The following is a 13,675-nucleotide window of genomic DNA, read 5'->3' on the forward strand; positions in this document are numbered from 1 at the left end:
GTAGTTTGCTAGGAACTACAAGGAGTCAGCTAGAATTCACCATAGGAAAACAAATCGATTAAATAGGGATATAGGTGGACCCATTGCAATAATGAGATGTACAAGTCGTCATGTCGAAAACCAACTTTACAACTTTGGTGCGGGGGGGGAGGGGGGGAGAGGATGGGAAGGCATGAGAAGGGGAAACAAAGGATGAGGCTACAATGCTTGATAAGAAATGTACTCATTATCTTGCCCATGTAATTGTAACCCCTTTGTACAGTATTTTCACAATAAAAAATTAAAAAAATAAAATAAATGAGGAAGCTGGGTACAGGTGGCTCACACATGTAATCCTAACTACTCATGAGACTGAGATGTGAGGATTGCAGTTCAAAGCCAGCCCAGGTAGGAAAGTTCATGAGATTCTTTTTATATTTTTAGTTTCTTTTTCATTGTAAAAATACAATACAGAGAGTTTACAATTACATGGGCAATGTAATGAGTACATTTCTGATCAATTATTTTTGCATCCTCCTTTATTTCCCTTTACCATCTCTTCCCATCCACCCCAACCCAATACACCCCTCGCCCACTGCCAAAATTGTAAAGTTTGTTTTTTGACATAAAGACTTGTACATCTTATTGTTGCAATGGGTCCACCTGGATCCCTACTGAAACAATTTGTTTTTTCCCTTCCCCTCCACTAAGTATACCAGTATCAAATACAGTGAAAAAAGGGTTATACTGTGAGGGAAGAACATACAAAGCAACAAAGAAATAATCTTATGAATATGTTAGGAACAATCGCAAGAAACAAAAAAATAAACATTTGAATCCTTATCTTGGGGTTCATTTCATCTAATATCAACTTATTTGTTTCTGCTTGTCTCAGATATATACTAGTTATTGCAAATAGGGGAAGCTTGGAACCAGTGTTTCCTTGGTCCTGGCTTACTTCACTTAATATAATTTTTTCCAAGACTTTCAATTTCCTAGCAAATGGGGCAATATCCTTCTTTTGATAGAGCAAAGAAATGTGGTATATGTACCACATTTTCTTGCTCCATTCATCTAGTGAGGAGCATCAGGGTTGGTTATACTTCTTAGCTATGGTAAAGAATGCTGCAATAAACATTGTTGTGCTGGTAGCTTTAGTGTGGTCTTGTTTGTGATCATTTGGGTAAATGCCCAAAAGTGGGATTGCTGGGTCATGGGGAAGCTCTATGTGGAGTCTGTTGTAGACCCTCCATACTGCTTTCCAAAGTGGTTGAACAAGTTTACACTCCCACCAACAATGCAGTAAGGTTCCCTTCTGTCCACATCCCCTCCAGCATCTGTTGTTATTAGAGTTCTTGATTATAGCCATTCTAACTGGAGTGAGGTGGTATCTCAATGTTCTTTTGATTTGCATATCTTTTATGGCTAGGGAAGTGAACAATTCTTCATGTGTCTACTGGCCATCCTTCTTTCTTCTTCAGAGAAGTTCTCACTTCAAGATTTTAGTCCACTTATTAATTGGGCAGTTGATGCTTTGAGGATTTGTTGGAGGATTTAATTTTTTGAGTTCTAAGTATATTTTAGATAGGAGATCCTTGTCCGTTGTATGGCTAGTGTGGGCCTTCTATTGATCTTGCTAGCTAAGTCCTTTGCCAAGCAGAAGCTCTGCAATTTCATGCAATCCCATCTGTCCAACCTTTCTTTGATTTGTTTTGTTTCTGGGTCTCTATTAAGAAAATATTTTCCTGCACCAAGGAAACCTAGGGTTCCTCCTGTTCCATACTGTAATGTTTTCATTGTTTGCTTTGATACTGAGATCTTTGATCCATTTGGAGTTGATTCTGGTACAGGGTGACATATAAGAATCTAGCTTTAATTTTCTACAAATGATTAACCAATTTTGCTGGCACCATTTACAAAAGAGTCTGGCTTTCTTCCATTCTATTTTTTAGCTCCCTCATTAAAGATTAGATGGCTATAGTTCTGTCGGAACACTTCTGTGTTCTCATTTCTATTCCATTGGTCCTGATGTCTTTCCTTGTGCCTGGACCAAGCTGTATTGATTACTATGGCTTTGTAGTAGAGTTTCAAATTTGTTATTGATATTCTTACAACACTGTTCTTTCTATTCAGGATTGTTTTTGCTATTCGAGGTCTTTTATTGTTGTGTATGAATTTTTGGATTGTCTTTTCTATTTCCTTGAGAAATTAGGTTGAATATTGATAGGAATCCTGTTGAATTGGAAGATAGCCTTGGGAAATATTGCCATTTTCATGATATTGCTTCTGCCAATCCAGGAGCATGGGAGTTTTTATCACTTTCTAAATTCTATGTTGATTTCCTTCTACAGGTTTGTAAAGTTTTCATCATAGAGGTCCTTCAGTTCTTTGTTTATAGTTAAGTTCTAGGTATTTTATTATTTGTGGAGCTATTATGAACAGAGTTTCTTTCCTGATTTCAGCCACGCTTGTTTCAAGGTTAGCATACAGAAAAGCCATTGATTTTTGAGAGTAAATATTATACACTGTTACTTTGCCAAAGTTTTGAATCAGCTCGAGTAATTTGACAATGGAGTTGGTGGGATTCATTAAATACAAGATCATGTCATCTGCAAAGAGGGAGAGTTTTACTTCTTCTTTCCCTATTGGGATCTCTTTTATGTTTCCATCTTGTTTTATTGCTGAAGCTACGCATTCTAATATTAGATTGAAGAGATATGGAGAGGGTGGACATCCTTGTCTCATTTCTGAGTTAAGAGGAAATGGCTTGAGGTTTTCTCCATTAAGAATAATGCTGGGTATTTTATTTTTTGTGGGGCTATTACAAATGGAGTTGCATTCCTAATTTCAGCCCCACTTTTCTCATTGTTGGCATACAGAAAAGTCATTGATTTTTTAGGGTTAATTTTATACCCTGCTACTTGCCAAAGTTTTGAATCAGTTTGAGTAATTTGGGAGTGGAATCTATGGGATGCTTTAAGTATAAGATCATGTCATCTGCAAAGAGGGAGAGTTTTATTTCTTCTTTCCCTATTTGGAACTCATTTATGTCTGCAACTTCTCTTATTGCTGTAGCTAGGCATTCTAATGCAAGGTTGAAGAGAAGGGAAGAGTGTGGACATGCTTGTATTGTTCCTGAGTTAAGAGGAAATGGCTTTAGTTTTTCACCATTAAGTATAATGCTGGCTGTAGGTTTGTCATATACAGACTATTGTATTGAGGAATGTTCCATGGATTCCTAATTTTTCCAAAACCTTCATCATAAAGGGGTGTTGGATCTTGTTGAATGCTTTTTCTGCATCTATTGAGATAACCATGTGGTTCTTATCCTTGCTCCTGTTGATGAGATGAATAATATTAATTGATTTACGTATATTGAACCAGCTTGGCATCCCTGAAATGAATCCTGTTTGATCATGGTGTATGATTTTTTTGATAAATTGTTGAAGTTGATTGGCCAAAATTTTGTTGAGAAGTTTTGTATCAATGTTCATCAAAGAAATGGGTCTATAGTTCTCTTTCTTTGATGAGTCCCTGCCTGGTTTTGGGATGAGGGTTATGATGGCTTCATAGAATGTGTTCGGTAGTGAACTTTCTCTTACAATTTCATTGAAGATTTGGAGGAGTATTGGTGTGAGCTCAGCTTTGAAGGCCTTGTAGAATTCCGTTTTAGAACCATCTGGTCCTGGACTTTTCTTAGCTGAGAGGTCTCTTATTGCTGTTTCTATTTCAATGCTTGATATGGGCCTGTTAAGATGGTTTGACTCATCTTGGTTTAGTTTGGGCATGTCAATATTTTCTAAGAAAAGGTCCATTTCTGCCAAGTTCTCAAACTTATTAGCATAAAGTTTTGAGAAGTATTCCTTAAAATGTTCTGAATCTTGGTTGTTTCCGTGGTGATGTTTTCATTCTCCTCTCTGAGTTTATTTATTTAGGTGTGTTCTCTTCTTTTTCTGATAACATTTGCTAAGGGCCTGTCAATTTTTTTAATTTTTCGAAAAACCAACTCTTTGTTTTATTGATTCTTTCTATCGTTTTTTGGATTCTAATACACTTAATTCTGATTTAATTTTAATTATTTCTTTCCGTCTACTGGATTGGGGTTTATTTTGTTGCTCTTGTTCAAGGAGGTTCAGATGTCTCATTAAATTGTTGGTTTCAGTTCTCTCCAATTTGTTGTTGTAGGAACTCAGAACTCATTTTTGTTGAACAGCATGAACTTTTGAATTTCCTTTCTAATCTCTTCCTGGACCCACTTGTGATTCAGCAGTGTGTTTTCAGCCTCCATCGGTTACCAGACATTTTTTGGTGGCTTTTGGAGTTGAGATCTAATTTTATTCCCTTGTGGTCAGAGAGAATGCAAGGTATAGCTTCAATGTTTCTGAATTTGGACAAGTTTGCTTCGTGGCCTACAACTGGGTCTATTTTGTAAAATGTTCCATGTGCTGCTGAGAAAAAATGTGTATTCTGCTGCTGGGTGAATATTCAGTAGATGACTGTTAAATCTATTTGATTTATGCAGTTGTTTAGATCTTCAATAGCCATACAATGGACAAGGGTCTCATATCTAAAATATATTTGGAACTCAAAAAATAAAATCCCCCAACAACAAATGCTCAAAGAAACAACTGCCCAATAAATAAGTCGGCTAATGACTTAAAGAGAAACTTCTCTGATGAAGAATGAAGAATGGCCAATATACACATGAAGAAATGCTCAACCTCCCTAGTCATAAAACAAATGCAAATCAAAATAACATTGAGATACTACCTCACCCCAGTTAGAATGGCAAAAATCTAGAACTCTAATAACAACAGATGCTGGAAGTGATGTGGACAGTAGGAAACCTTACTTCGTTGTTGGTGGGAGTGTAAACTTGTTCAAACCCTTTGGAAACTAGTATGGAGGTTCCTCAAAAACTCCACATAGGGTTCCCCTATGTTCCAGCAGTCCCACTTTTGGGCATTTACCCAAATGTTTACAAACAAGACCACACTAAAGCTACCAGCACAAGTATGTTCATTGCAGCATTATTTACTATAGCTAAGCTATGAAACCAACCCAGATGCCCCTCAGTAGATGAATGGATCAAGAAAATGTGGTATATATACACAAAGGAATTCTATGCCTCCATCAGAAAGAATGACATTGCCCCATTTTTAGGATATGGAAAGACTTGGAACAAATTATATTAAGTGAAGTAAGCCAAGCCCAAAGAAACATAGGTCCCATGATTTCCGTTATTTGCAATATCTAGTATATGTCTGAGTCAAGCAGAATAGGCCAGATAATGGGATGCTAGGAAAATGAACCCTAAGATATGCATTTTAAATATTTTTTTCCTTTCATGCATTTGTTTCTAACGCAATTATAGGATTATTTCTTTTTTGCTTTGTATGTCCCTCCCCCACAGTATAACCCCTGCTTTCACTGTATTTGATGACGGTATAATTTGTGGAGGGGAAGGGGAAAACAAGTCGTTTAAATAAGGATATAGGTGGACCTTTTGCAATAATGAGAAGTACAAGTTGTCATGTCGAAAACGAACTTTACAACTTGGGGGGTGGAGGATTGGATGGGGAGGGAGGGAGGATGGGAAGAGATGGGAAGGGTAAGCAAAGTAGAAGGCTACAATGCTTGATAAGAAATGTACTCACTATCTTGCCCATGTAATTGTAACCCCTCTGTACAGTATTTTCACAATAAAAAATACAAATTAAAAGAAAGAATAATGCTGGCTGTAGATTTGTCATATACTGCCTTTATTGTTTTGAGGAATGTTCCTTATATTCCTATGTTTTCCAGAACCCTCATCATAAAGGGGTGTTGGATCTTGTCGAATGCTATTTTCTGCATCTATTGAGATAACCATGTGCCTCTTATCCTTTCTTTGTTGATGTGAAGCTTTATATTGATTTGCATATATTGAACATGGTTTGCATCCCTGAAATCAATCCTGTTTGATCATGGTGTGTGATTTTTTGGATTAATGGTTGAAGTTGATTGTCAAAAATTTTGTTGAGAATTTTTGCATCAATGTTCATCAAAGAAATGGGTCTATAATTCTCTTTCTTTGATGAGTCCCTGCCTGGTTTGGGGATGTAGGTTATGATGGCTTCATAGAATGTGTTCGGTAGTGAACTTTCTCTTTCAATTTTATTGAAGATTTGGAGGAATATTAGTGTGAGCTCTGCTTTCATGGCCTTGTAGAATTCTGCTGTAAGTTCATCTGGTCCTGGGCTTTTCTCAAATGGGAGGTCTAATATTTTTGTTTCTATTTCAATGCTTGATATGGTTCTGTTAAGATGGTTTACCAAATCTTGGTTTAGTTTTGGCATTTCAATATTTGTGCCATGTTCTCAAACTTATTTCATAAGGTTTGAAATATATTCCTTTATAGTGTTCTGAATATTGGTGTTTCTGTGGTGATGTTCCCATTCTCATCTCTGAGTTTATTTATTTGGGTGTGTTTTCTTCTTTTCCTGATAAGATTTGCTAAGGGTCTGTAAATCATATTAATTTTTTCAAAGAATCAACTATTTTTTATTCTTTTTCTGGTTTATTTGGAGTATAATTCTTGTAATTATTATTTAAATTAATTCTTTCCGTCTTCTGGATTGAGGTTTATATTGCTGATCTTTTTCAAGGAGGTTCTGATGTCTCATTAAGTTGTTGATTTCAGATGTCTCCAATTTGTTGATTTAGAAAATCAGCGCTGTAAACTTGCCTCTGAGCACTGCCATTGCTGTGTTCCAGAGGGGGTGGTAATTTGTGTGTTAATTTGTTTTGATTACCATGAACATTTAAATTTCCTTTCTAATCTCTTCCAAGAACAACTGGTGATTCAACAGTGTGTTGTTCTTCCTCCATATGCTACAGGACTTTCTTTGGTGGCTTTTCATGTTGAGTTCTAATTTTATTCCCTTGTGGTCTGAAAGAATGAAAGGTATATCTTCAATGTTTCTGAATTTTGACGTTTGCTTTGTGACCTAAAATGTGACCTATTTTTGAAAATGTTCCATGTGCTGCTGAGAAAAACATGTATTCTGATGCTGCTTGGTGAAATATTCTGTAGATATTTGTTAAATCTAGTGTGTTTCTCTTTGACTGTTCTCAGCCTGATCACACAATTCCTTTATTGCACTTTTTCTCTTCTCAACCTGCTCATAAAATTCCTGTATCAATCTTTTAGTAACCTCCTCACACTGTCGAGATTCCGGTATTAATCATGGGTTTCCCTTCTCTCTCTCCCTATCACGCTCAAACTGAGTCCTTTTCAGGATTTCAGTCTTTTAATTCACCATGTTTACCAGTATTGTTCATAAAACTTTCTTTGAAACCTCCTCTGTATTATACATTCACTATTCTCAACTGATTGTCATAAGAGGGTGTAAAGATACATTGAATTGCCATTTTCTTGTGTTTTTCCAGCTTGTTCTGCCCACTTGGTATGAAAGTAACACCAATTTTGTGCTAGAACATTATTTTAAGGCAAGCATCAACCAAAGTCCTGTAGTTGCACAGTCAACATGGCTGCAAATACATTCTAGTTCAACAGACACAATCTATTCAACATCAAACAACTATGAATTAAGTAGATAAGAACAGCAAAGAAGAATTTGGCAAACCAGAAATTATTAGTTTTAGGGAGAATATGTGAAAAAATAGTATTAGAGGGATGTGGAAAGGTAAAAAGAGAGTGAATTTTACCAAGTCCTAATCTCAGAGAGGGAAATGGATTGGACAGAATGATAGGAGAGAGATTGTTTTTTAAAAAGGAAAAAAATGGAAAAACAAAAATTTAAATTTAAAAAGTGAAATACAATAATTATTTAAGTTAAAAGAAGTTATATTGAGAGAAGAAAAGGTTAGAATGAGAGGAATGGAGGGATAGAAAGGAGATATGAAAAACTAAAAATAAAAATTCTTAAAATTATTTACTTGAAAATTATATAGCTATAAAGATATAATACTGCCGTTAAAATTTTAAGCCTAAGAGGTTGTGAATTGAGTAATAAATTTATATATTAAGTATGTACACAATGGGAGAAATGGTCTAATAATCAGCGATGGTTATATATCTGGGGATGAGCAGAACAGCAATTAGTTCGCACAAAAAAAAGAAGAAGGAAAAAAATTGAAAAGAATAAAAAGGACCAAATGTTCAAAAGGGGTAAAAAAAATGTACACACACACACATACACCTAAAATAAAAATTAGAGGGGGAAATAAAGATTCATAGAAAAAAAATTTTAAAAATTAAAAAATTAAAAAAGGTACAAAAAGAATTTTTTGATTTTTTTTTGGGGGGGGGGGTGTGGGAAGGTCCTGTATCTCCCCTGTGTCCATGACCAGTCTTTTGGTTTAGTCTTTGGTCTACTTGTGCTTTTTGCTTTTCCTGTGGCTTGAGTGGTTTGTCAAGTCAGTTTGTTTGAGCAGACAGAAAAATGCTCTGATTGATCAATCTAGTTGATTAATCTAGTGGTGAGAGTGGTGTGTTAAAATCCCCTACAATTACTGTCTTGGATTTATATGGGATTTGAGGGAAAGTAGAGTTTCTTTGATAAATTTGGGTGCTCCATTGTTTAGCGAATAGATATTTAGAATTGTAATATCCTCCTGAAGGAGAGATCCCTTAATTAGTATGTATCGACCTTCTTTATCTCTTCTCACGAATTTTAATTTGAAGTCTATTTTATCTGATATTAGGATTGCATCTCCCGCCTGTTTATGCGGGCCGTTTGCTTGGTAGAGTTTGTTCCAGCCTTTAACATTGTAAATGTGTTTGTTTTTATGGGCAAGATGTGAGTCCTGAAGGCAGAAGACAGAAGGATCTTCTTTTTTAATCCAACTAGACAGTCTATGTCGCTTAATTGGAGAGTTAAGTCCGTTAATGTTGAGAGAAAGGACTGAGAGGTATTTGGGAGTTATTGCCATCTTATCCACCTTCTTCAGGGCTGTGAAAACTAGGTTCTTCCTATGGTTCTTTGATTCTCAGTTTGGGTGCAGTTTCTTGGCCTTTATTGTGGTCTTGTTGGTTTTCTATGTGTAGGACGTCTTTAAGAATCTTTGGAGGGTTGGTTTGGTGGAGATACATTGTTTCAATTTTTCCTTGCTATGGAAGGTTTTTATTTGAGCTTCAGTTATGAAGGAGAGATTAGGTGGGTACAGTATTCTTGGTTGATAGTTGTTTGTTTTTAGGGCATGGCATACATCATTCCAGGCTCTTCTTGCTTTGTCTATGCTGAAAATCTGTGGTGATTCCAATTGTTTTCCCTATATAGGCAATTGATCTTTTCTCCTTGACAGCTTTAATGATCTTTTCCTTCCTCTGAATTGCTCCTGTGTGGATTATAATGTGATGGTGGGATGTCCTATTCTGGTCTGGTCTATTTGGAGTTCTAAAGGCATCTTGTATCTGGTTAGGCCTATCTTTTTGCATTTTTGGGATGTTCTCTGCTAGGATCCTGTTAAACAAATATCTTAGACCATTAACTTCTGTTTCTAGGAGCTCCTCTACAAACATTATCCTCACATTAGGCCTTCTGATGGTGCTTTCCAAGTGTTGAATAGATCTATCATATTTCTTGGACTTGTCTTGGATGGTTGTATGTTCTTTCTCTGTAATATTAGGCTGTATTCAATTCCAAGATTCGATCTTCTGCATGGTCTAACCTGCTGTCAAGAGTTTCAACTTTCTTTTTTTATTTCTTTTCCTTCTAATTGTCAGCTTTGATGGCTTCAAATTCTTTGTTGAACCTTTGTTTTAGATCTTGTATGAACTTCTTTCCTTCCTTAATTTGGTGTTGTGTTTATTCTCAAATCTCTTAGTTGATTGGTTTTTGTTTCCTTGGACTCCCATTCCTTCTGTTGGTTTCCATTCAGCATTCCCTTTTTGATCTCCCTGACTTCCTTCAGCTGTTTGATAATGGATTACATGAATGCCTTTAGTGATCTTTGTGTATTCTCATCCTGTTCTCTCAGTTCCTGTATTAGTCTTTGCTTAGCTTCCTCACGCTCATGCCATTCCTGTAGTTCTCCTTGATTGTTTTCAGCCTGCTCATGCTATTCCTGCCTTTTCTCTTTGAGTATTCTCAAACTGTTCCAAAAATCTTGTATCAGTTTTTGAGTAGTTTCCTCACGCTCATGATATTCCTGTATATACCTTTGGATTGCCTCCTCTCTCTCCCTATCACGCTCATACAGAGTCCTTTGTAGGTTTTCAATCTTTTCCTGCATTGACCTTTTTTTTTGCCTCCTCTCTCTCCCTATCACGCTCATACAGATTCCTTTGTATGTTTAAGATCTTTTCATTTATCATGTTTGCCAGCAGTGTTTGTAGAGCTATTTGGGAATTCTCCTCTGGATTATTCATTATCTGTTCTGTTCCGTGATTATCATGAGTGGGAATTGAGATACAAGGACTTGCCATTTTTCTTTTGTTTTTCCGGCTTACTCTGCCCATTTGGGATGAAAATATCACGTTTTGTGAAAGAACACTACCTTAAGGCAAACATCAACCAGAGTCTGTATTTGCACAGTCAATATTCTGCAGATACAATCTAGTTCAACAGATACATCTATTCAACATCAAACAACGATATATTAATGTGCTACAATCAACAAAGAATTTGGTAAACCAGAAATTATTAGGGTTAGGGAGAGATGTGGGTAAAAAATAGGAATAGAATGATGTGGGAAGGCACAGGGAGAGTTAACTAAGTCCTAATCTCAAAGCAGGAAATAGTTTGGATAGGATGACAGTAGAGAGAGAGAAAAAAGAATAAAGAGAAAGGGAAAAAATAGAGACCAGAAAAAAAACAAAAGTTAAAATTAAAAATATTATGCATATAGTAAAACAAAATATTCAATGAAGAACATGAATATAATGAGAGAAGGGGAGGGATATAAAGGAGATGTGAAAAACTTAAAAATAAAAATACTTAAAATATTATATAGGTATAAAGAGGTAGTACTGCTATTAAAGAATTTAAGTCTAAGATGTTTCGAATTGAGTAATAAATTTGTAGATTAAGTGTGTACACAATGGGGGATAAGGTCTAATAATCGACTAAGGGTTTATCTGAGGACATGCAGAACAACAATTAAGTCACATAAAGAAGAAAGAAAGAGAAGAAAAGGTGAAAAGGATAAGAAAGAAAGAAAAAAAGTTCAGAAGTTCAGTAGAGGTAAACAAAAAAAATTTTTTAAAGAAAAAAACAAACGTACACACACAAATACCCCTAAAATAAAAATTATAAGAGGAAAAAAAAGTTACTAGAAAACAATGTTTTTCAAAAAATTAAAAATTTAAAAAAAGTTTTGAAAAACATTTTTTATAAAAGGTACAAAAAAACAAGAAAAAAAAGTTATTTGATTTTTTTGGGAGGGGTGGGGGAAATCCTGTATCTCCCTTGTATCCATAGCCAGCCTCTTGTTGGAGTCTCTGGTCAGCTTGTGGTATTTGATTTTCCTGTGGCTTGGTTGGTTTCTTGAGTCAGTTTGTTTGAACACGCAGAAAAATGCTTTGATTTACCCAGGATTTTGTGATCCTACTCCTAGGTTATTTCAATGGGAGGGAGATCTGCTTTGAGTATCGTTAAATAAAGAGATGGCTTTTTCCTCAAGTTTGGAGATGCTGTGTTGAGGCTAGGTTCTGGGTAGAGTTGAGGCCTTTCAGCAAACAGTAGCTTTTCCTGGGGGCTAGTTTGTGAGAAACTCACAGAGCCCAGCCTGGAGCTCTCAGGGTATATGTTTACAGAATTTCAATGGATTGTCAAGGCTGCTAAAGGGAGGGGTAGCCTCTGGTTCTGATTACCCAGTGAAGAAAGCCACTCCTGGGGCTGGCGCCCGAGCTGGGTGACTTTTCGCTGGATGGAGCTGAGTCTAGCAGGTCACATTAGGTTCTTGTGACCTGCTAAATGACTCTAGTTTTCTTCCAAGGCCTCAGTTAGAGCTAGCAGCTCCGCCGAGCTTTGTCAGTATCCAAGATGAAGATCTCCGGTACTGGGGGGGGGAGGTGTGGCATCCCTCCTCTGTTCCCTGAGAAGGGGTGAGGACGTTAGGCTTCTACTCACGCCCGAGTCATGGTTCCTGGGTCGTCTCTGACCTGGGAACTGCAGGATGAAGATGTCTGTTCCTGTCGGTTCTTGCTGGTGTTGAGTAGAATCCACTCACCACCGCGACTGGCTCCTTTGTCCCAGACTCTCTGTGTTTCAGGTATGGCGGGTACAGACGCCACTGCCACCACTGCTACTGCAGTGGTGGCTGACGGCAAATGCTCAGATCTGTCTCCTTGCCTGGATTTTCCCTCTCTGGCCTAACTATCTGTCCTGTGATAGCACACTTGGTGTGATTCTCTGGCTTAGGACTGTTCACTGGAACTCTAAAACTGCTATGTGAATGCTTTTTTAGCCTCCAGCTTCTCCTCCACCATCTTCCTGGAACTCCTCCCTGAGTCTATATTCTTAACTACGGGTTGTATGTTATTTGATCTTTGCACAAGTTTGTTAGTAGATACAGAACACAGGTCATGGTTTTTCTATTTCAAATGGGCCATGAGAGATAGCTGGGCATGGTATGATAAACCTGTAATTCCATCACTTGCCATGCTGAATCAGAAGCATATTAAGTACAAGGCTGTCCTGGCTATGTAGTGAGATGCCACCTCAGAAGAGCAGAAAGTAAATAGCTCCTGACTATATAAGCCTTGGCAATTACTTTCTCATCTTCTGTGTCTACAAAGAGAAGCCTAAGACTCTTCAAGGCCAAAGAGAACGTATGACCCAAAAGACTTATCAAAAATAACTGGATACCAACTGTGTCAACTCATTCTTGGGCCAATATAGTGTCACCCTGAGGCACTCTTGAATAGTTGGGTCCATGTTCCCTCACCTTCTTTTCAGAAAGCGCCAGTTCAAAATCATCATTCCTAGAAATTAAAAGACATCAGTGATATTAGGATTTCCATTCCAGTGTATTTACAAGTCAGTGAATGCTTAGACATTGGCAACTATAAAATTAATTGACTAGCAATTGGCGCACAGTACCTGAAGACACTAATAGTTCATAGTATATATTCTGTGAATTAGAACTTATTGTTTGCTACCATCGCTGCAGCAGGTGCAGTACCAGTTGGGGGATGGCAGCAGCATCCTTGGCTCTAGCCCCTTGACCTCCGGAGTGCATCATGGAATCCAGCAGCCCTTCACAAAGGATGGGAGAAAATGGGGCCACCATAGAATTCTAGGCACCTCTGGTGTGGCATGAGACCGTCACCTCACTTCTGCATCCTGGCTGGCTTAGTCGGAACCGCCTACCTGTGTCACTACACTACTGCTTCCAGTCTTGGTGGGTAGGGGCCATGTGCCTGTACTAACTCACTCCTGCTTCTGTTCTGGGTGAGTGGGGGCTTCATGCCCAGGTCACCTCACTCCTGCTTCCAGTCTAGGTGATGGGGGTTTTTGTGCCTGTGTTATCTCTCCTGTTTCCAGTCTGGGGGAGTGAGGGCCCAGTGTCTGTGTGACATCACTCTTGCTTCTTGTCTGCATGAGTAGGGGAGTAGGGGCTGTGGTGCGTGTGTCACCTCACCGCTGATTCTGGTCTAGGTGGGTAGGGGCCATGTGCCTGCACCACATCATTACTGCTTCCTGGCTGGATAAGTCGGGCCAGTGCCCTTCTCACCTCAATCGCGCTT

The sequence above is a fragment of the Dipodomys merriami genome, unplaced genomic scaffold, assembly GCF_024711535.1.
Source record: "Dipodomys merriami isolate MVZ:Mamm:240054 unplaced genomic scaffold, mDipMer1.0.p SCAF_979, whole genome shotgun sequence".
Lineage (NCBI taxonomy): Eukaryota > Metazoa > Chordata > Mammalia > Rodentia > Heteromyidae > Dipodomys > Dipodomys merriami.